General features: G+C 35.7%; 1 long non-coding RNA gene across 1 annotated transcript; it reads left to right on the plus strand.

Moving 5' to 3' along the window:
- Window positions 1-9772: 9772 nt before the first annotated feature.
- LOC129060379 (uncharacterized) lies at window positions 9773-13330 on the plus strand. Its single transcript, XR_008527054.2, has 3 exons — window positions 9773-10409; window positions 11304-11425; window positions 11742-13330. It is a non-coding gene; the product is annotated as an uncharacterized LOC129060379 (long non-coding RNA).
- The last annotated feature ends 7791 nt before the right edge of the window (window positions 13331-21121 follow it).

A 21121-nucleotide genomic window follows, 5' to 3' on the forward strand; every position in this document is an offset into this window, starting at 1 on the left:
AGGAATAACTCTAAATCTGCAATAAACTATGGTGCTATTTGTTGTCTTAATGATTTAATAGCCAGAAAAAATAATCAGCCTACTTAAAAGGAACAATAATTAGATGGCTGACTTTGTAGTAGAAACTTTGAAAGCCAATAGAAAACAAGGAAATAATATGTTCAATGTGCTGAAAGAAAATAATTGTAAGATGGAGAGCCAAGATGGCTGACTAGATGGAGCTAAGAAGAGCTTTTTCCACTGAGAGAGACTGGGCCATGAAATAGATTGGTGCACTCCAAACAGATCTTTGGAAAGAAGGCATTGAGAGTGGACAGAGGGAGGATACAGACCCAAAGCTGAAAGGGGAGGAAGCTACCAACACTGCATGTGGTTGCCGAGCATGAAGACTTGTTCCTGGCCCTAAGTGGCTCCTAGAGAAGCAATAAATGAAACCAAAGTGGAGTGGCTTACTCTCATCATTGATCTCCAGGATCCTAGCTGCAGGAGATTCCACAGCTCCCAAGAACATCTGATCTGGCAAGAACTGGCTGGGGAGTTGGCAGAGACAGAACTCCAGCCTGCATTGAGCCCAGAGGGTTTGAGCACACGCATGGGTGCCTATGTCCCAAGGCTCTAGCTTATATTGGCTGCCGGAACTAGATAGAACAGGGGTGTCTTGCTCATGGGAGGGGGCCAGTCTGATCTGAGCACCCCCTATCTGCCAGCCTCTCCCAGGGTTAATGCCTAATTACACCTGCTTGCAGCACAGCCTTAGCTTGCCAGCAGCCACTGCCATAGCTCTTTCACTGGCAGATCTTGCCTGAGTACTACAATATTTTTGCAGATGGACCCCTGCCAGTGCATACTCACCAACAGCCTTTCCCGGCCAGTGTGCACTTGTCTGTAGCCTCCCCCCATCACCTTGCTGGTGCACATGCACACATGGACTCCCTGCCACCCTGCTGGTGTGCATGTGCACAAGGGCCCCCCACCACCTCACTGGAGCACTATTACCAGCAGCCCCCATTAGAATGTAGTTGCCAATAGCCTGGGAATACCTCAACCCCTCTAGCACAGCACCAGAACCAGCTTCACCTTGAGGGGCTGGAGGACGAAGACAGAGTCTTCTCAGGGTTAGAGCATGTTGCTTAGGAGTGCTGGGCTGAGCCTTGGCTGCCTGAAAGTATCCAGAAACAAAGAAAATAAACTAAAGCCAACTTATTCCACAGTCAAACCCTCAAGGGCATCAAAGAATATAAAAGCAAAATGCCCCATACAAAAGACAGCCACTTCAAAAATTAAAGGAACATCGGCCCACACAGATCAGAAACAACCAGTGCAAGAACTCTGGCAACTCTCAAAGCCAGAGTGTCTTTTTACCTCCAAATGACTGCACTATCTCCCCGGCAATGATTCTTAACCAGATTGAAATAGATTAAATGACAAACACAGAATTCAGAATCTGGATGGCAAGGAAGCTCATCAAGATATAAAAGAAGGTTGAAACCCAATCCAAGGAAAACAGTAAAATAGTAAAACAGTACAATAGTTGAAAGATGATGTAGCCATTTTAATAAAGAGCCAAACTGAATGTCTGGAAGCAAAAAATTCACAACAGGAATTTCAGAATGCAAAAAAAAAAAAAGAAATTTTGTAATGCAATTGGAAGCATTAATAATAGAATAGACCAACCTGAGGAAAGATCTCAGAGCTAGAAGACTGCTTCTTCGAATCAACACAGGCAGATAAAAATAAAGAAAAAAAATTTTTAATGCAACAAAACCTCCGGGAAATATGGGATTATGTAAAGAGACCAAAGCTGCAACTCATTGGTATTCCTGAAAGACATGGAGAGAGAGCGAGCAACTTGGAAACCATATTTGAGGATACTGTCCATGAAAATTTTCCCAGTGTCTCTAGAGAGGCTGAATACAAATTCAGGAAATTCAGGGAACCTTTTCAAGATGCAATACAATATAACCATCCCCAAGACACACAGTCCTCAGATTCTACAAAGTCAATGTGAAAGAAAAAATCTGAAAGGCAGCTAGAGAAAAGGGGCAGATCACATACAAAGGGAACCCCATCAGGGTAACAGTGGAGTTTTGATCAAAACCCCTAAAAGGCAGAAGATATTAGAAGCCTATATTCAGCATCATTAAAGAAAAGAAATTCCAACCAAGAATTTCATATCTGGCCAACTTAAGCTTTATAAGTGAAGGATAAATAAAATCCTTTCATACCAGAAAATACTAAGGAAATGTGTTGCCACCAGACCTGCTTTACAAGAGATCCTTAAAGAATTGCTAAACATACAAACAGAAGATTAATACCTGCCAGTTCCAGTGGCCTAGTACATAGCTCACCGACACTATAAAGCAACTATATAATCAAGTCTATATAACAACCAGCTAACAGCACCATCACATGATCAAATCTTCACACATCAAGATTAACCTTGAATGTATATTGGCTAAATATACCACTTAAAAGACACAGAGTGGAAGTTGGATAAAGAAGCAAGACCCAACTGAATGCTGTCTTGAAGAGACCTATTTCAGATGCAAGGACACCCAAAGGCTCAAAGTAAATGGATGGAGAAAGATCTAGCAAGCAAATGAAAACCAAAAAAGAGTGTTGCTATCCATGAGCATGGGATGTGTCTTCATTTGTTTGTGTCATCTATGATTCCTTTCAGCAGTATTTTGGAGTTTTCCTTGTAGAAATCTTTCACCTCTTTGCTTAGGTATATTCCTAAGTATTTTATTATTATTTTTTGCAGCTATTGTAAAAGGGGTTGAGTTCTTGATTTGATTCTTAGCTTGGTCACTGTTGGTATATAGCAGAGCTACTAATTTGTGTACATTAATTTTCTATTTTGAAACTTTGCTGAATTCATTTACCAGTTCTAGGAGCTTTTTGGATGAATCTTTAGGGTTTTCTAGGTATATGATCATATCATCAGCAAACAGTAACAGTTTGATTTCCTCTTTACCAATTTGGATGCCTTTGATTTATTTATCTTGTTTGATTGGTCTGGCTAGGACTTCTGGTACTAAGTTGAATAGAAGTAGTGAACGTGGGCCTCCTCATGGATGGATAGAATAAATATTGTGAAAATGACTGTATTGCCAAAAGTAATCTACAAATTCAGTGTCCATCAAATACCACCATCAAAATACCACCATTAAAATTTGTATCAAAATACCACCATCATTCTTCACAGAACTAGAAAAAAAAGTAGCATTCATATGGAACCAAAAAAGAGCTTGCACAGCCAAAAGCAAGACTAACCAAAAAGAGTAAATCTGGAGGCATTACATTACCCAATTTCAAACTCTACTATAAGGCCATACTCACCAAAACAGCATGGTTCTGGTATAAAAATAGGCACATATGCCAATAAAACAGAATAGAGAACCCAGAAATAAACACAAATGCTTACAGTCAACTGATCTTCAACAAAGCAAACAAAAACATAAAGTGGGGAAAGGACACCCTATTCAACAAATGGTGCTGGGATAATTGACAAGCCACATGTAGAAGAATGTAACTGGATCCTTATCTCTTACCTTATACAAAAATCAACTCAAAATGGATCAAAGACTTCAATATAAGACCCCAAGTCATAAACATTCTGGAAGACAACATTGGAAAAACCCTTCTAGCCTTTGGCTTAAGCAAAGCCTTCATGATCAAAAACACAAAAGCAAATCAACAAAAATAAAGATAAATATATGGAACTTAATTAAACTAAAATGCTCCTGCAAAGGAAAAGAAATAATCACCAGAGTTAACAGATAACTACAGTTTGGGAGAAAATCTTCACAATCTATACATCTGACAAAGGACTAATATGCTGAATCTACAAAGAATTTAAACAAATTAGCAAGAAAAGAAAAAAAGAAACCATCCCATCAAAAACCAAGCTAAGGGCATGAATAGACAATTCTCAAAAGAAGATATACAAGGGGCCAACAAACATATGGAAAAATGCTCAACGTCACTAATTATCAGGGAAATCCAAATCAAAACCACAACATGATACCACCTCACTCGTGAAAGAAGGGCCATAATCAAAAAATAATAGATGTTGGTGTGGATGTGGTGAAAAGAGAACACTTTTACACTGTTGGTGAGAATGCAAACTAGTACAACCACTATGGAAAGCAGTGTGGAGATTCCTTAAAGTACTAAAAGTAGATCTATCATTTGATCCAGCAATCCCACTACTAGGTATCTACCTAGAGAAAAAGAAGTCATTATACAAAAAAGATACTTGCACACACACCTATAGCAGCATAGTTTGCAATTGCAAAAATATGGAACCAGCCCAAATGCCCATTAATCAATGAGTGGATAAAGAAAATGTTGTATATTTATACCATGGACTACTACTCAGCCATAAGTAGGAATGAAATAATGGCATTCACAACAACCTGGATGAAATTGGAGACTATTATTTTAAGTTAAGTAACTCAGGAATGAAAAGTCAAACATCATATATTCTCATTCATAATTGGGAGCTAAGCTATGAGGATGCAAAGGCATACTAATTAAACAATGGACTTTGGAAAGTCAGGTGAAAGGGTGGGAGGGGGTTGAGGGATAAAAGGCTAGACTACACACTGGGTACAGTGTACACTGCTTGGGTGATGGGTACACCAAACTCTTACATGAACTTATTCATGTAACCAAACATCACTTGTTCCCAAAAAACTTATTGAAATAAAAAATAAATTCAAAAAATCTTTTACCATTGCACACCTTCAGTGCAGCCCTGAACTGCTTACAGTTTGATGCTGCCCAATTCATGAATTTCTGTCTGTTCAAATAAATTTATAAAAATTTTAAAAGTAAACAAAAACAAAACAAAAAAGAGTGTTGCTATTTTTATTTCACACAAAACAGACTTTAAACCAACAATGATCTAAAGGACAAATAAGGGCATTGTATTACATAATAATAAAAGGTTCAATTCAAAAGAAGATTTAACTATCTTTACTATATACGCACCCAACATTGGAGCACCCAAATTCATTAAAGAAGTCCTTATAGACCTACGAAGAGACTTAAATAACTAGACAACACTTGGGATATTTCAACTCCCTGCTACAGAAATTTCAGAATGCAATTGGAAGCATTAAAAACAGAATAGACTAACCTGAAGAAAGAATCACAGACCTAAAAGACCACTAACAGTGTTAGATAGATCATTGAAACAGAAAACTAACAGAGATGTTAGGGACCTAAAGTCAGCTCTGACCAAATGGACCTAACAGATATCTGCAGAATACATAACTCAACAACAGAATACACATTCTTCCCATGTGCACACACCACATATTCTAAAGTGGACCATATGTTCTGCCATAAAGCAATTCTCAACAGATTTTTAAAAAGACCCAAATCCTACAAATCACACTCTCACACCACAACACAATAAAAATAGAAATCAACACCAGGAATATTTCTCAAAACCATACAATTACATGGAAATTAAACAACCTGCTTCTGAATTACTTTTGCATAAACAATTAAAACAAATAAAAAATTCTTTAAAACTAATGAAAACAAAGTACAATATACCAGAATCTCTTAGATACTGCAACAGCAGTGTTAAAAGGAAAGTTTATACTGCTGAACACCTATAGAAAGAAGTTAGAAAGATCTCAAATCTAACATCACACCTAGGGGAACTTAGAAAACAAGAGCAAACCAACCCCAAAGCTAGCAGAAAAAAAGAAAACCAAAACAAGCGATGAACTGAACACAAATGAGATGCAAAAATCCATACAAAAGATCACTGAAACCAAAAGTTTGTTCTTTGAATGAATAAATAAGATGGATTGCCCATTAGCTTGATTAATAAAAAATAGAGAAGATTCAAATAAACACGATTATAAATGACAATGGAGAAATTATCACTGACCCAACAGGACAAAACAAACAAACAAAACTTAGAGACTATTGTGAACACTTCTATGCACACGAACTAGAGAACCTATAAGAAATAAATACATTCCCGGAGATATACAACCTCCCAAGACTGAACCAGGAGGAAATTATAATCCTGAACAGACCAATAACTAATTCTGAAATTGAAGCACTAATAAAAATGTACCAACCAGAGAAAGTGCTGGGCCAGAAAGATTCACAGCCAAATTCTACCAGACATATAAAGAAGAACTGGTACCAATACTACTGACATGTTTCAAAACAAATCAAGGAGGAGGGACTATCTCCTAATTCATTCTATGAGGCCAGCATCATTCTGATACTAACAAAACCTGGCAGAGACACAAAAAGAAAAGAAAACTTCAAGCTGTTTTCCCTGATGAACATAGGCACAAAAATCCTCAATAAAATAGTAGCAAATCAAATCCAACTGTACATTAAAAAGCTAATTCACCATGATCAGGTAGGCTTTATTCCTGAGATGCAAGGTTGTTTCAATGTATGCAAATCAATAAATGTTTCATCACATAAGCAGAGCTAAAAACAAAAACCACTTGATGATCTCAATAGATGCACAAAAAGGCTTTCAATAAAATTCAACATCCTTTTATCTTAAAAACCCTCAACAAACTAGCCATTGAAGGAACATACCTCAAAATAATAAGAGCCATCTATGACAAAACCACAGCCAACATCATACTAAATGGGCAAAAGCTGGAAGCATTCCCCCAGAAAACAGGAATAAGACAAGAATGTCCCTTCTCAGCATTCATTCCTGTTTATCATACTACTGGAAGTCTTAGCCAGAGCAATCAGGCAAGATAAATAAATAAAAGGCATCCAAATAGGAAGAGAGGAAGTAAAACTATCTCTCTTCACAGATGATATGACTCTGTACCTAGGAAACCTCATAGTCTACCCAAAGGCTCCTACGACTGAAAAACAACTTCAGTAAAGCTTCAGGGTACAAAATAAATATAGAAAAATCAGTAGCATTTCTATGCTACTTGGACCAATAATGTCCAAGCTGAGGGCCAAATCAAGAATGCAATCCCATTCATAATAACCACAAAAAGAATAAAATACCTAAAAATGCAGCTAACCAGGGAGGGGAAAGATCTAAACCCTAATGAAACAAATTAGAGATGACATAAACAAATGGAAAAACATTCCATGCTCTAAGATAGGAATAATCAATTTTGTTAAAATGTCCATATTGCCTGAAGCAATTTACAGATTCAATGTTATTCCTATCAAATTACCAGCATATTTTTTTTCACAGAATTAAGGAAAACTATTCTAAAATACATATAAAACCAAAGAAGAGCCCAAATAGCCAAAGCAATCCTAAGCAAAAAGAACAAAGCTGGAGGCATGACACTACCTGTCTCCAAACTATACTACAAGTCTGTAATAACCAAAACAGCATGGTACTGGTACAAAAACAGACACAAAGACCAATAGAACAGGTTAGAGAACCCAGAAATAAAGCCACACATTTACAACTATCTGATCTTTGACAAAATGGACAATAGTAAGCAATAGGGGAAAAGACTCCCTAGTCAATAAATGGTACTGTGATAACTAGCTAAACATATGCCGATTAAAACTGGATCCCTTCCTTTCACCATATAATAAAATCAACTCATGATAGATTAAAAGCTTAAATGTAAGACCTAAAACTATATAAACCCTAGAAGAAAAGCTAGAAAATATTTTTGTGGATGTAGGCCTTGGCAAGGATTTCATGATGAAGTCTCCAAAAGTAATTGCAACAAAAACAAAATAGATAAGTGGGGCCTAATTACACTAAAGAACTTCTCCATGCTAAAAGAAATGATCCACAGAGTAAACATACAACCTACAGAATGGGAGAAAATATTTACAAACCATGCATTCAACAAAGGTCCAATATCCAGAATATATGAAGAAGTTAAATCAACAAGCCAAAACAAATGACTTCATTAAAAAAAGTGTGCAAAGGACATGAATAGACATTTCTCAAAAAAAAGACATATACATGGAAAATGCATATGAAATAATTCTCAACATCACTAATCATTAGGGAAATGCAAATCAAAATCACAATAAGATGCTATCTCACACTGGTTAGAATGGCTATGATTAAAAAGTCAGAAAATAACAGGTGTTAGTGGGGTGAGATTGTGGAGAAAAGGGAATGTTTATATATGCTGGTGAGAATGTTAATAATTTTACCCACCGTGGACAGCAGTTTGGAGTTTTCTGAAAGAAATAGAACCACTATTTGACCCACTAATCCAATTCCTGGGTATATACTCCCCAAAATATGCATTGTTTTACCAAAAAGACACATGCACTTATATGTTAATCCTAGCACTATTCATAATAGCAAAGACATGGAATTAGCCTAGCTGCTCATCAACAGTGGACTGGATAAAGAAAATATGGTACGTATACACCATGGAATACTATGCAGCCATAAGAAATGGAATCATGTCGTTTGCAACATGGATGCAGCCAGTATCCTAAGCAAATTAACAAAAGAACAGAAAACCAAATAGTGCATGAATTCCCACTTATAAGTGGGAACTAAACCTTGAGTACACATGAACATAAAGACAGGAACAATGGATTCCAGGGCCCACTTGAGGGTGGTCCATGGGAGGAGGGTGAGGGTCAAAAAACTATGTACAGGGTACCATGCTCACTACCTGGGTGATGAAATCACTTGTACACCAAACCCCAGTGACATGCAATTTACGCATGTAACAAACCTGAACATGAACTCATTGAACCTAAAATAAAAGTTGAAAAAAATAGAAAATAACGTAAACCTAGAACTCTATGTCCACAAACCTATCTTTGAAGAATAAGAGTGAAATACATTTTACTGATAAGAGATTTACCACTAACAAATCTACCCTAACAGAAAATCTAAAATATGTACTTTAGGCAGAAGGAGAATAATTCCACCAAGAAGGTCCAAAATATAAAAAGGAGTAGTAAAACAAATATGGAAAATGTTAACTACGTCTAAATAAATAGTAAGTATTTTAAAAATAAAATTAATACTATTAGTAATTGATTCCTTCTAATACACTTTACCACTGAGCAAGACTGTTTTGCTTTAGTTTGAGCCTCCCCTCTTAAGTGATTGGAAAATGTTCCAAAATTGACACCTGAATTTGAAGCTATGACAAGCATATTTTATATTGAATAATAGTCAAAATAATAATGCTTAGGCTAGTACAGGCATGATCTCCAAATCAAGACATGATTTTATGTTTCAGTATTTTTTTTACCATTACAATTTTTCAGGGACTTGCCTTTTACAGTCTGTGTATGTCTGAGTACGGCAGAGGCTACTAGGTTTCTCTTGGTATATATTTTTCCCTCTTTGATAGAGACAGAGTTCCTTATTTTTAACTAGTCACACAGCCACCCAAAATGGAGCCTACATTTTTCAGTCTCCTTGGTAGTTGGTTGTAGCTCTGAAATTTAAGTTCTGGCCAAGGAAATCCATTAAAAGATAATGGGTATGGTATGGTTTGGCTGTGTCCCCACCCAAATCTCATCTTGAATTGTAGCTCCCATAATTCCCACGTGTCATGGAGTGGGAGGTAACTGAATCGTGGAGGCGGGTCTTTCTTATGCTCTTCTTGGGATAGTGAATAAGTCTCACAATATCTAATGGTTTTATGAAGAGGAGTTCCCCTGCACGTGCTCCCTCTCGCCTGCCACCATGTAAGACGTCCCTTTGCTCATCCTTCATCTTCTGCCATAATTGTGAGGCCTCTCCAGCTATCTAGAACTGTGGACTTAACTGAGTCCATTAAACCTTTTTCCTTTATAAATTACCCAGTCTCAGATATGTCTTTATTAGCAGCATGAGAACAGACTAATACAGGGTACAATTTCCAGGATGTGTCTATAAAAGACAGGAGGGTGCCATTGACTGCCCCTCCCACTTCTTCTAAGGTTGGGATGTGGTCCTGAACCATGAGCCACCTTGGACCCCGAGGAGAAGGGACCCCAGAGAAGGCCAAGCAACAAGAAGGGAGAAGCTGGGACCTCAGACACGGCAGAGCACTTTACTATTCTTTAAGCCATTGTGGGTTTTGTTTTGTTTTGTTTTGTTTTTGGTATATATATTTTAACATTTTGTGAAATATATATCCTAAATAATAAAGTGGTTATAAAAAATACATATGTTAATTTATTGGCACACTGAAACTCATTACTGTAAACACTGTTTAAATCTTTACATTTCACAGAATATAGTGTTAGCTACTTCTTATGCTGTCAATATTTCACTGATTTTCAGATGCTACTTTATATTTTAGAAGATGATGCCACGATCATGAATGCACTAGAGCAATCTGCAGGGAATGTTTTATGGTGATACTTGCATCTGTGAAGCATTTGTCCTCCAAAAAGGAAGCATGTACTTTAAAGGTTAAATTCTCGTGCCGTGTCCAAATGTACAGGTAACTTTAAGTAATAACAAGAAAAATAGAGAATGCATGTTGGTTTTAGTTTTAATAAAACTGGAATGGAGACTCACCTATGACAACTAACATATATTATTACTTCATTTTAACAAAGAGTACTTTGGTACTTTGACAAAAAATAGCTGATTGCTTCCTTTGTCTAGACAAAATCACTTCGTAATCTTTGTAGAGCTAGGCCTAGGAAATGATTAAGTTACACAATATTTAAGAGTTTTCATGCAACACTAATAATTCTATCACATTTTTCTTTCTTTCAGTAATTCATTTGGGATTACAATATTTGAGCCATACATTAAGCCCAGTGTTTCATATATAAATTATTTACATTCTTATTTTAAGAAACCCATTTCTGAATAAGCTAAATTTACAATAAGAAAATAGTAACCTTTCAGAATTTGTTTCCAAGAATCTGAAAATACATATTTTATAACATAAACCTGATAAGATTACATGGTTATATTTCAAATATTATAAAAGTGTATAGAATTAACCATGTGGTTATATTAACTGTGCTATAGCAGATTTTTATTTGTTAGCTATATTTTGAGTGAAGGATTAGATCTGTTTTGTTAGTTTTTAATATTAAAATGCACTAAATAAATCAACTCATTCCATGAATAAAAATTGTTTAATTTTCTTAAGTAAAACGTAATTGCATAAACATTTTAACAATCAAATACCTTCTGCTTCATTGCTAACATAAAATTCCCTTTGAGATAATTATAAACAATACTTTAGAACATATAACAAACATTTGAAGATGAAATTAGAGTTTTCTAGTTTGCTCTGCTTTGGAAGAAAGTAGATATAGGTTATATTATTCAGTTTGTATGGCATAATTGTGTAATGATGATTAAATTTCTGTTACAGAATATCCTCAAAAACCTACGGGTAATAACCTTTGTATCTTCTACTGTGAGCATAATGGAGGTTGACATTGTGAAGTTTATGGAAATACGTGAAAGGTGAAAAGTAATTTATTCTAAAATAAGGTAAAAATAAAATTTATTTTACCTTTAAAACACTAGAGTTTAATGGGTTAAAAATACCAAAAATACAGTAAAAACAATTACCGATAATACTACTATCTTGAGATAGTCATCATTAATATCTTGATATATTTCTATTCTGTTATTTACTTTGAACATATAAGCTTATGTATCTACATATCTACATATTTATGAAAATAGTCAATTTTTATTGTATTCATACTATAAGACAGTATTTTCATTTATTTTAAATATCTTTTTAAATAACTGTGTGCTATTTTATTTTCTAGGATTTTTATAATCATTCTTCATTTTGCAGGCATTCAGGAAGCAATTACCTTTTCAAATACTATTAATAGGAAGCAAGTTGAAAATGGTAAGTAAGACAATACATTTATTTACTATTTTACTACATCTTTTTTCAAAAGTATAGGGCAATAGGCAGGTGATATTTTGACGCTATTGATGAAAATAAACTTAGCCGGCCGGGCGCGGTGGCTCATGCCTGTAATCCCAGCACTTTGGGGGACCGAGGCGGGCGGATCATGAGGTCAGGAAATCGAGCCCATCCTGGCTAACACGGTGAAACCCCGTCTCTACTAAAAATACAAAAAATTAGCCGGGCGTGGTGGCGGGCGCCTGTAGTCCCAGCTAGTCAGGAGGCTGAGGCAGGAGAATGGCGTGAACCCGGGAGGTGGAGCTTGCAGTGAGCCGAGATCGCGCCACTGCACTCTAGCCTGGGCTACAGAGTGAGACTCCGTCTCAACAACAACAACCAAAAAAAAAAAAAAAAGAAGAAAAGAAAAGAAAAGTTACGACACTTGTTCTGCCTCCGCCTCCCAGACACAGACATAATTCCTAACACCAGTATGTATACAGAACATCTTGACATTTAAATGGTGATGTAATTTAAACTTTGTAGCCTGCTGTAAAGCAGCAAGGGCAGACAGTCATGTAACATATCATTACAACTAAAGAAGTGCAACTAGAGGTAAATATAATGTACTTTGGAAGCATTTATTGTTCCTGACTAAAAACGTGCATGCACGTACTTAAGTACCATTCTCTATACACGTACACATATTAAGATGTTAGGGGTTTCTGAAAAATCCTCTTCACATACCTTTTTTGATTTATTTTTCTCATTTGCATTTCTTATACTTTTCTGGGTAACAGGTAAACAAACACTTGAGGTATTAATTACTTTTTTTTAATTTTTCAGTTTCTACTCTGTCAAAAAGATTGGGAAAAGTATTCTAATATTTAAGTAATTAAAACATCATTATTCTGTATAAATCAAAGATTATGTGATGCTATTGAAAAAGTCAGACCTGTGCATTTTTTTTGGATTATCTTATAAAATATTTGACTGAATATATTAGGCATACTCATCTGCCTAATAACACCAACGTTAGCTAAGTTTCTAGACATAAGAAAAAAACCCCACAGAATCTAATTGCCTTTCTGGTCTGAGAAGTTTGTGCATTTGAAAGACAAATATTTGTAAATATGATATTCAAATTTAACACTGATACGTATCTTTTTATAGTGGCCAGCTAGTAAAAATTTAAAATAGTTCAATAGGTCAATGATTGTCAACACCACCAAATACATGTGTTGTGATCATTTGTTTATACCTTAAAGATTCCTATTGAAATGTATAATTTACAGTGCATGCTACTTATAAGTTTTTAAAATGTACAGTGTGCTGGCTTTCTAATTCCTGAGCAATCTATCCTATTTGAGCATTCACAAAATGATTAGTACTGGAATAGTATTGTTCACGATGACTAAAGCTGTTCTCAAAATCTTACCATCATTCCTTCCATTCTAAGAAAACATGAAGTTTTAATGAGCAAGCTGTTCTATAGTGTCAGAAACTATTGCTGTATATGTTTTACAAGTGTTTTAAGTAAAAAAAAAAAAAAAAAAAAAAAAAGACAAAACAAAACCAAAAAAAAAACTTCGGTGCCAACTCATCTGTTCATCTTGTTTCACTGAATGGGAATATGTTTTTAAATATTTCTGAATATACCCATAGTACCAAACACCAAATATTTAAAGTGTAAATATTTACTTATTATTGTCCAAAATGGCATTTACTGTTAAAGTACCTCTGAGTTTACTACAGTCTGCATGTTCAGTTAGTTAGACGTTGGCATCCAGTGGGTCATGCCATGTTTATGGTAAAGGAAGGAATTTGAGAAAGGATAGGTAAGAAATCTAGCCATATCTATTGGGTAGACAAATTGAGCCCCACATCAGCATGTCACATATGTTAGGGCAATAACGGCATGTTGTTCTATCAGATTTACAATGCATGACATCAGGGGATTCTGTGGAGTGGCCTGGCTGTGACTAAATGTTGGACTTAGAAAAGTCTGTCAACTAAAGAGGCAGTGATTTCCACTCATCAATTTCACGTTCAATAGCAGGACTCCAAATCCTTGGAGAAAACTGTCAGAAGAAATAAAGATATGTAATGCTAATTGAGATCGGCAATTTAGGCAGGCTACTAGAAGAGAAACCGGGGGAAAATAATAAATCAAAAACCTAATCAATAAACAAAGGCGATATAATTTATCATCAGACTGTTGGGGTTTATATTCTGGCTCCTCAGTTTAGTAACTGTGAGATCAAGAGCTATGATTTAAACTCTTTGCTTCAGTATCTCATTTGTAATATGGAGATAATAGTACCTAGATTCCATAACGTGGTTGTGAGGATTAAATGCGATAACAACTACAAGTTTCTTAGTTTCACTTCTAATACATATCGGACATTCAATAAATATTAAATATATATTAGCAGAAATGATTGTGGCAAGGTGATCACTTCTGTCTTTTCTGTCGGCAATCTCGTATCCTCCCTTACTTCACTAAGGTAGCCTAGCTCTTTTATATTCCACAGCTTCAGGGAAGGTTGCATTGCTGGACCAAAACTAAAAGCTACTTACAGGACACACATCCTTTTGTGCTGTTTGAGGTCTTAAAGCTTCAGGATAAAGGAATTAGGTAAAATTCTTATGAGGATAAGTAGAGGAGAAAAGATAAAATTGAAAGATTAAGAGAAAAGACTAATGAGACAACACCAAAGGTAAAGTTTAGAAGAAGAAATTATGGAGGCTGAATAATAAACATCAGAATTCACTGCCTCAGGACAGTACTCCTCTATCACTAGAAAACCATGAAAAAAAAAAACTTTCTAGATCTGAAGAACCTCTTCAGAGTTGTACAGTAATGTTTATAGCTATGACTATTATGGTTCATAAGTTGGTGAGTCTTGCTTCTTTTTCCAGGCCATACTTCACTTGGACCTTGAAACATAATGGGGCCCTAATAATGACTAACTTTGGATTTCCCACCAAGCCTGTGGGATAGAAGGTTAGAATCAGTTTTAATTTGATGATTTAAGATTAAAAAGTGGCTATTTCTTATATATAGTTTATATAATATGTGGATTGGGAACAAGGTAATTATTAGCAAAATGGGGTGTGAATAAAGGCTTAGAGATTAAGAATAATATGACAGATCTCGACCTTGATATTGAAACCCACTGTATAGCATTAGAGCTCAATGAATACCTCATGGATCAGGCAGTTTGACTCTGAGAATTAGCAAAAGGTTAAGCCTACAGGCAAAGACACACTGTCCCATCTTTTGGGAGGAAGAGAAATGCTGGCTGAAGTGACCTTTCTTAATAGATTTTTTAAACGTATTCTTTAAATTGCTGTGTTACCTGGCAGAGTGAGAATCCTAGCTTAGTTCTAGGCATTTACCAAAAAAGAATAATATTTGACAAAAACATAAGTTTAATATTAAAAAATAATGTTGTATTTTAGTAACAATATCAAAGTTAGCCCAAATAATAGATACGCCAGTTTTACTTGGAGGTACCTATCAGGTGTTTTAACCTCTATAAGGTCAAATCTGCAGCATTTCCATTTCAGGCAGTTGCTTTAATGGTCTTAGAGAAATAAAACTAAACTAGGTCTTGCATAACACATCGTTTTTTTGTGTTTTGTTTTGTTTGTTTGTTTTGAGGCAGAGTCTAGCTCTGTCACCCAGGCTGGAGGACAGTGGCACAATCACTGCTCACTGCAACCTCTGCCTCCCGGGTTCAAGCAATTCTCCTGCCTCGGCCTCCCGAGTAGCTGGGGGGACTACAGGTGCCTGCCACCACACTCGGCTAATTTTTTGTATTTTAGTAGAGACAGGGTTTCACCGTTTGCCAATGTTGGTTGCAAACTCCTGAGCTCGGGCAATCTGCCGGCTGCAGCCTCCCAAAGTGTTGGGATTACAGGCGTGAGCCACCGTGCCTGGCCAACACATAGTTTTATACTATTAATATTAGTTAATTAATCAGAAGTCTCCAAGAAGATAAAACCATAAACAACAAAAAGACAAGAAAGGAGGTTGAAACTGAAACTGCAGCCTGTCCTACAAGCATTCCCAAGGCGTTGGGCTCTCCTCAGGTCAAATCCATCAGTACTAGGATCAGGTGACTGGGCCATGAGCCATTTACAAGATGAAAGTTCTTAGATGATTTAATTAATGCCAGAATCCTAGAAGGTAGATAAATTGGTCTCATTTGTTAGCTGCCTGATTCCTGGGAGGAGAAAATGCACATTTACTCTGAAAGGTCGTTGACTAAGGTCAACTAAATATAAGCCTATTGTCAAAGGGCACCAAACACACAAGAAAACAAATACCCACGAATAAGAACCAGCAGGAAACAGGTGTTTGTTTAAGGGCCCTAAGGATTACAGATATCAGAATTATCATATATAAAATATGAAATAAACATATGCAAAATGTTTAGGTAAAAAGGTAAAATTGTAAAAAGGAACAATTAGCAAAAAAGTATGTAAAAAATCCAAAAATTTGAAAGAACCAAAATAAACTTTAAGAATGAAAAACATAACTGTTGAAATAATAATCGAAACCTTAATATAGGGGTTGAAGTTTAGATGAGACTGAAGAGAGAACTGATGAACTAGAAAATATTATCTGAAGAAATTACTAACAATATGGCACAAGGAAGCAAGGAGATTAAAAAAAGGAAAGGCAAGATTAAGATATTTTGAGAATGGAAGTCCTGAAATATGTCTAGAGTCCTATGAAGACAGAATAAATAAAATGATAGAGAAGAAACATTTCAAGAGATTACCACTGAATATTTTCTGTTACCATCGAAAGATAAGGTAAAAATAACTTATGCTAATAACATTGTAGTGAAACACAGAGAAGAAAAAATAAAGATCTTAAAAGATGCCAGAGGGAAAAGACAAATCTCCTCAAAGAAGTGTCAATTTGACTGACAGTTGTTTGCCAACAACAGTAATGGATGAAGGTATTATAACAATACCTTCAGACTCCTAAGAAAAAATATGTATAAACCTAGTTTGGTGTACTTAACCAAATTAATTTTTATTCATTATTGCTTTAATTTCTTGGAACTCAGTCTCAAAAGCCTGAATGAAACTTTTTCTGCATTTTATGGCATATTTTTTACTTTTGATATTATATTTTTATAATTTATATTTTATTTCCTATAGTTAATATATAATTTATAACTTTATTTTTGCCAAGTTCAAATCTCCTCTTTTTGTCCAGTTTTACTTCTTAGCCTGAATCCCTACTTGTATTCTATTTCCTACCATTATAAGATTCCAATATATAATATATTTAATTTATTCTATACATTGTATTTATATATAGTTGGATTAAATGCTGACTAATGGAAAGAAAGTGAATCACCACTAACTTACATACTGTATTATTCTTTTTTTTTTTTTTTGTCTTTGAGATAGGGTCTAGCAGCTCTGTAGCCCAGGCTGGAGTGCAGTGGTGCAAAGGAATATATTGGAAAGAAATTTGGCACAATCTCATAAGATTAATCATGCATATACCAAATGACTCAGCAATTCTATTTCAATATGTACCAACTTCTTGCCCCTAAACAACTCTAATACCTGGCCATCAGGAGAAAAAAAATCTGTAATGTCATTACCAAGAATAAAAAATTGAGAGCTAAATGATGAGAACTCATGAACACAAAAAAGGGAACAACAGACACTGGGGCCTACTTAAGAGTGGAGAATGGGAGGAGGGAGAGAATTAGAACAAGTAACTAATGAATACTAGGCTTAGTACCTGGGAGACAAAATAATCTGTACAACAAACCTCCATGACATGAGTTTACCTATATAACAAACCTGCACATGTCCCCCAGAACCTAAGATAAAAGTTAAAGAAAGAATAAAATATCAGAATCAATTAAAAGCCCCATTTTCAGGAGAATACTATAAGCAGTGAAAAATGAATGAACAACTACATATACCAAATGTGGATGAAATGTAGAAATAATTGGGAGTGGATAAAGCAAGTCAAAGATGACAGTGTACACCATAATACCATTTTAGAGAACTCAGAAACAAAGTTAGAAGTATGTGTTACCTGGAGTTACATATTTTATGTGATAAGAATAATAACATGGCAAGTGGGTGATAAATTAAAATTCCAGAAAGTGGTTAATTGGTTGAGAGTAGGAAGAAGAGCAGATAGGAAGACATAGATAGAAATTTAGGTGTCAGGAATGCTCTAGATCTTAATTTGGGTGGTTAGTTCAGGGAGGATATTTATTATTAAGCTTTGTAAGTCACTTATGTGATATATGTAATATATAAATACACATAAAGTTTATGATGTGTCAAATATTACCCAATAACATTGTTAAGAACTAAGTGAAAAAGTCAATTTACAATTTTTGAGAATTTTATTTATAGACTCAGGCCTTACATTACATTTATTTTATTATGTAAAGCCTCCATGGGCATTTTGTCTTCATTGAAAAAGATTTAATTTTCTATTGATCGACCTCATTATGTTACTATCTCAGGCTGTACATTATTTGTGAACGGGTAAGTATTGAAACATTGGTATTTAGATAACGGTTTATTCTGCTTCTCTCAGCTTAATTGACTCTTGATGGTATGTGCTGCAATGTATTGCCTAGAAATACAGATAGTTTTAAACGCTTTCAGGTTATTTTATGTATTTTTGGACAGGATATTTTTCTCACATAGATAATTGAAATCTCATTTTATATCACTAAACTTGATGAATACTGATTCAGCAGATCATTTTCTGAGAATACAAACAATATTTGGGATGTCGGGATTATGATTTAGCCTGTCCAAGTGGCACAGTGGAATCTAATTACATTACATGCTTTGTGTTTAACTCTACTTAAATCATCCAGGAGAGAGTAAAGTCATGAGACGTATACAAAATGTACCTCGCCATTACTTTCTAACTTCAGTTGCACAAAGTTTTTCTGAACATAAGAGAATAAAACAAAGTGCCCTGGCTCCAGGACTTTGGAAAGGAACGGGTTCAGAAGAAGTAACAGTTATGCAAGCTAAAGGTACCAATAATAGATGTACTAAAAAAAGGAAATGTCATCCAAGAGGGGAGGGCAATTCTAACTTTTTGGGGGGCTGGTGAGACAGTGAATGGAGGAACATGAGAGCTGAGGTAGATTTGAGGTGGGTGTACAGTATCATTTAGGAGGAAAGAGAGGATAATAGCCTTTGAGGGGCAGGATATGGCTTAAGCAAAGGGCCAGGGAGTGTTGTGGACTCAGAAGTGATGAGGAGACTGCCATTCTCAGCAAACAACAAAGCAAGGAGAGCACTTGTTTCAGTTAAAGTCTTCTATATTGTTTCATTGCCTCTTTCCTCATCTCCACCCTCTCTCTCCTCCTTAACCTATGATTCTGCTCTTTTAAATGCACTTTTAGTCATTTCACTCCCCAGCTTAAAAACATTCACTGACATTCCCTTACATATGGTGACATTTATTCTGGGGCTTGAACTCAAGGACTTCCTCAACATGATCATAATAGTTCTTGTGAATCATCATTCCTACTAATCTTTTGCTATAAAACTCTTTCATGAAAAAAATGAACCCATCCATTATCTTCCATCTTTGGCTGGTCTGCACTTGATTTTACATGTCCACGTCGACCACCGCTGCATCACAACCTTTGCCATCTGTTTCAGGATTCCTATCAAGCCCTCCTTCCTCTAAAACTTTCCCCAAATCCCTGAGGAACAATTTATTCTTCAAAATTCTCTACAGTACTGAGAGTACAACACTAAACTGTTAACAATTTGAATAACAGGAATCAAAAAATTATGGACAGGGAAAAATAACAAATAAAAATAAAAGAGAAATCTTCATGACTGAAGAAAATACATTATCAGATAAAAAGTATCCAGGAGTTTCTGAGGAAAATGTATAAAAAAGTAATTGTTCCAGTATACATCATTCAGAAGTTTCTGAACTGCATTGATGAAAAGAATATGCAAAGCTTTCTAGAGATACAAGTTACTGACAAATGTGTAAGAAATATCAGAAACCATGAATACTTGAAGGCTGTGGAAGAAGGCTTTCAAATTCTAAGATAAAATAGTTTTGAATCTAGGCTTCTATGTCCAGAAAATTCACAACTGACTGCAGAATGTAAACAAATAGATCATTCTCAGACATGCAAAACCAGAGAATCTTACATTCTGTGAAATGTCTTATTGGCATCTTATGAAAATAGGATTTGGCAAGCCAAAGAATTAAACTAAGGCAGAAGAAGTCATGGAACCTAGAGAACAGTCTTTAGGCTAGAATTTCAGTGTAGGGAAACCTCTGTGGAACACCTGTATAGCATATCTAGAAGGTAAATCATCCCACAGGAGGATTCTGGAGGGGATAAACTTGACAAGAGATAGGTAATGGAAGAAAATAAAACCAGGAGACTCTTAAATACACACGCACGCGCGCACACACACACACACATCACACAACAATAAAGGCGGTCCTATTAGGAATTAATTGCTGCCGTATACAGCAAAAAAAAATGTGGCATAAAACAATTTATGAACTGTAAGAAAACACGTTATTTTTCCTTCATGCAGAAAACTTCAATTTTCAAGTGCTCCAGAGACTGAGATGTTGGACCCAATGGAGAAGGAACATAATACCAACATACTATTAGTGACAGAATGAAATCTTAGTAATAATGTAAATGCTCTGTTTTAAAAAAATTACAGATGTTAGAGTCAACCAATGCTAAAGCAAAGATGACTCAACTGCAGAAGGGAATGTGGGTGTAAATACCTTGATTATATAAATGGAATAGTGCAGCTGACAGTAATTAGGAGATAAAAAGCAGGGAGGAAAGGTGCAAGAAAGGGTAGGGGAGCTTGTAGCCCTTTTTTACAATGTGACACATCAAGATATGATACTAGGCCAGGCGCTGTGGCTCATGCCTGTAATCCCAGCACTTTGGGAGGCCGAGGCAGGCAGATCACCTGAGGTCAGGAGTTCAAAACCAGCCTGACCAAGATGGAGAAACCCTGTCTCTACTAAAAATACTAATTTAGCCTGGCGTGGTGGCACACACCTGTAATCCCAGCTACTAGGGAGGCTGAGGCAGGAGAATCGCTTGAACCCAGGAGGCAGAGGGTGCAGTAAACTGAGATCACACCATTGCACTCTAGCCTGGGCAACAAGAGCAAAACTCCATCTCAAAAAATGAAAAACCAAAAAGAAAAAAAAAAGAAAAGAAAAGAAAAGAAAAGAAAAAATATAATGTTAAATGTTGAGAAAAACAGTTGTTTCATTACATGACTAAAAAATA

The sequence above is a fragment of the Pongo abelii genome, chromosome 6 (assembly GCF_028885655.2).
Source record: "Pongo abelii isolate AG06213 chromosome 6, NHGRI_mPonAbe1-v2.0_pri, whole genome shotgun sequence".
Classification (NCBI taxonomy): Eukaryota; Metazoa; Chordata; class Mammalia; order Primates; family Hominidae; genus Pongo; species Pongo abelii.